Genomic DNA, 4,556 nt, shown 5'->3' on the forward strand with positions numbered 1-4,556 from the left:
TTTACTGCCCATATGGTACACATGAGTTTATGGTTTATGGTCATTTCCCCCATGAGTTTACGGCCGTAAACTCATGGTAATTAGTACCATTGTGTGTTTTAGGGTCATACAAGTCAAGGTTAAGCATCCTATGATCAATTCCAAGCCTTAGGAAGTAATAGTGGCACAATTTGCACCAACTTTTAGAGTTTACGGCCGTAAACTCATGTGTGCTTGCTTCTTTTGCTTGTTTAAGGTGCTATACTCCTCAAAGAAGTGATCTAGACTTGGTTCCAATGCTTTAGAAGGGACTAGGGCTCATAATGGCCCCTTTATTAGGGTTTACGGTTCATGGACCAACTCCCATGGAGTTTACGGTTTAGGGTTTACGGTCCTAGTGGGTTTATGGCCGTAAACCCATGGTAATTCCTACCATTTGGTGGTTTAAGGTCCTTAGCTCATGCATGCAAGGTTCTAGTCCAATATCCAAGCCCTAGAATGTAATGGTGGCACATATACACCACCTTATGGTGTTTACGGTTCATGGACCAACTCCCATGGAGTTTACGGTTTAGGGTTTACGGTCCTAGTGGGTTTACGGCCGTAAACCCATGGTAATTCCTACCATTTCGTGGTTTAAGGTCCTTAGCTCATGCATGCAAGGTTCTAGTGCAATATCCAAGCCCTAGAAGGTAATGGTGGCACATATGCACCACCTTATGGTGTTTACGGTCCAAGGAGATTGCCTTGGCCGTAAACCCATGTGTTCTTCGGTATTCTTGATGTTTTTCAATGGTTTAACTAGCATTCTAAGTAAATAACTAGTTAGGAGGAGTGTACTTACTTATAGGAAGCTTGTAAGAGTGTTTAAGGTCCAAAAACACTAGTGTGTGTTCTTGGTGTTCTTGGTGAAATGAAGAACACTTGAAGATATTTTTGGAAAACTTGGAAGAAGATCTTATGATACTTGAGAGAGAATGTGGGTGTTCTTGAGCTAGGAAGGTGAAGAATGAGCCAAAAATGACTAAGTGTCATATTTATACTCTTTAGAGTTTACGGCCGTAAACTCCATGTTTGGGGCCGTAAACTCCAAACTCTTTGAGTTTTGAGACATAAATGATGCACAACAAACTCTAAAGTATACTTCCTATAATTTCCTCTTGAAGTATTAGGCTTTAGAACACTCAACTTCTTAATCTCTAGTGAGGTGAATGGTTGTACCAGATAGAAATTTCGAGTTGTCACACATACGAACTCTATTTTGGATGTTCTTTATATTTTCGGAAACATGGGAACATGTACTACGAGACTAGAATGTTTTCTTCGCTCACAACTTCTTAATCTCTAGTTTTTGCATTTCCTTAAAGTGGAGTAGTATTGTGTATGGGTGGGGGCCACTTTGACACCTTTCGTATTACCTATTACAAATTGACCATCACTTTAAGGAAATGCAAAAACTAGCCACCAAATTTAAAACCTTTAAAATTTATAACTTAAGAGATCTGAACATGCATTTTGTTAAAAAAAATAATAGATAAATAAAAGTTTGTTCAAAACTACTTCTTCCAACAAAAGTTATTTCAAAATTCTAAAAGTTTTAAATTTATTCTTCATGTGTATGTTTTTCGTATGGAACTGGGTTGATGAGTTTTCAATTTTGTTTCATAAGTTTTTAACTTGTTCTTCATATTAGATATCCATTAAAATAATATGATCTAACATTGTAAGTTCAAATGACAAATAAAAGACTTTGAATGGGAAATATAACACCCGTGTTTCTAGGCTAGGCATTAATATTGATGTGATAGTCTAGGTTAACCTTTGTAACTCATTTTGAAGAAATGAAAAGGAATTATGTGAATATTATGTGAATTATGTGTTTTATTCTTAACTACTAGGATTTAATTAATTAAGAATAAAAATGAGCGTCGAAAATAAATATTAGATAAAGCCGATATCTATTAAGAAAGTTGTAGTGGTCGTGACAAGGATTACGGATATATAAAGAATACCGAAATCCGAGTTATAACGAAGAAGTTATGACCTGTCGAAGTTTCGCGACAAAACCGGCACGGTGCCCAATGACGTAAAAAGTGAGTTTTTGATAAACTACTTTTTAGCCTTAGTGATCTAAACAAAAGTCGTAGTGTTCGTTAAACCGAGAGTATGTATAAAAAGAACGTCCAAATCTGACTTCGTATGAGGAAGTTATGATTTTTCTAAATTTCATCTTAGCAGTAGACAGCTAAAAACTCGAATTTTAGATCGAGTGATTTTTAGACGATACAACCTAAACGAGAATCGAAGGTCTCGTCAATAGTAGTACAACGGTAAAAAGACAGACGAAAATGGACGTCGGATGAAGAAGTTATGAATTTTTAACGGATTTCCTGTCCTGGTCTGTTAAAAATAATAATATAAAAATTAAACTCAAAATTAGCCGACGAAGTCTAAACGAAAGTTGTAGAGCGTAATTTTACTTACGCGGTCACACAAAGAACGTCAAAAACGGAGCCCGTATGCGAAAGTTATGGATTTTAGAAGTTTTGGCACAAAAATCGAGAAAAAATGCCAAATACGAGAAATTTCGCACGGTGGACTTTGGCCACGTCACCTTCGCTGCATGCGTGCCACGTGTACAAAATTGCTGAGTCATCCGACGTGTGCCCAGGTGACTCCTCGCATCCGAAGCCGCCTCACCTCGCACCGAAGCGTGTCGCACCACCTGTCCGAGCTTCGCAGGCGCCACGACCGAACCCTCGGACCTAGACCTCGGTCCAATCAGAGGCCAACAGCTCACCCCTCGCACGTGCGAGCCACCTGCCCTCGCTTCGGATCTGCTTCCGCATGGAGTCTTCTCAGCCCTTGGATCAGAAGCCTCGCCCCTATAAATAGAAGCGTGCGAGACCTCCCGATGGTACTTTGAAAAATTGCCACTTTTCACCCCACTTTCAATATTTCTTTCATTCCAACTTCCCCCAAAGCCCCGGTACTATACCAAACACCCGAAACACGTCCCGAAGTGCCCGAGAAGCCCGAGAAATTTATCTTTTCGGTTTTGAAGCCCAACCCTCGCAGAGCCTGGTTTCTCAATAAAACTCCCGGTTTTATTAGGAACGATCGTTTTAGGAAACGAAATGGTGCCCGATTATCATTAAATCAAGTGAGTGTGTAGTCACTTTCTCCTTACACCTAGATATGAAGTATTTACCTTAAAATACGTGCTATGTGTAATTATATTAAATGTTTAATTGAGGTGACTGTTGAATAGATGTTTTATACAAGTTTTAAACTGTATGTGTATTTTATCTACAAATATGTTGGGTAGAACATGGGTAGACGAAATAGGCGATGTGTGTTAAAATGGTGAGAGGCCTCGATGTTGTTGTTGTTGTTGTAGTCGTCTAGCAGAGTATAGATGACGACCACGGACCTTTCTAGACAGTCCAGTGGAACACTAGCAGGTTCGCAACTTTTAGGTGTTGGTGAACTAAATGTTCATTGGCGTACTCCATCCCCCTCATGGTTGCCTTTAGGACATGTATGGCTGAGGAGTCCCCTTAGCAGTAGTGTCCGTCCCGATTATATTCCTTAGGCTAGGTCCCTAGTGATAGGTGTTTAGGTACGTAAAGTGAGGACAATGGGAATAGGTAATCAGGGTTATTGTTGATTGGTGAACTTAATAAGTTTATTATTATTGTGGGTTGAAAACCCTATATGCTCACCAGGCTCCCAAGCCTGACCCACTCAGCTTTTTATGTTACAGGTAGTGGACCCCAAGCATAGTCGGAGGATGATGAGAGATTTTTCGATTATAGGCCAATTGTTGTAAATAACTGTTGTAAGGCTTATAATGTCTTGTTTATGCTTTTGATCTGTATCGGAACATGACATCCCGAGGTTTTGATATGAAATAAAATTATATATTTCTTAAAGAAAGATTTTGATAAACTTTTATCATGTTTTGTTTTGGGAACCAATTCCGCAACATCTTTTAAAAGGATTTCTCTAACTTTATTTTAAAAAGCATAAATTAAATCGGTCTTTTCTGGCCGAGAAATTAGGGGATGTCACAGTTGGTATCAGAGCATTAGTTTAAGTGAACTAAGAAATTGTAGGATTTCTAGACTTAAACTTAGAATGCTAAGTGATGATTGTGAGATGAGTGTCTACCATATTTTAGACACGAGCACTAGTTTATTTTAGGAAAGATGCCTAAAATGCTTTTATGTGCTAAATGCTATATGTTTGCCATATGTGCCATTAATTGTTCGGATCTATGGTCTGTTGCCGACCGGATCTGGAAACCTTATGTGTTTAGGATTCTAAGCGTATGATTACGAGATTAGAACTAACATGTAAACGTTTCGGAGTGATAAGGGAATTGAAATATCTATCAAGGATAAAGACCTAAATTCGCCTTATTCGGTGTATAGATTTTAATGGCAAGAACTCGAAGTGGAGCGGGAAATGCAAACAGAAATGAACAACCTCAACCCCAAGTGGTGGAACAGGTGCCTATAGTAGGAGCTGCACCAGAACCCATCACCATGGCTGGAGTACGAGCTATGATAGAG

The sequence above is a fragment of the Lactuca virosa genome, chromosome 6, assembly GCF_052849685.1.
Source record: "Lactuca virosa cultivar CGN04683 chromosome 6, Lactuca_virosa_CGN04683_v6, whole genome shotgun sequence".
Taxonomy (NCBI): domain Eukaryota; kingdom Viridiplantae; phylum Streptophyta; class Magnoliopsida; order Asterales; family Asteraceae; genus Lactuca; species Lactuca virosa.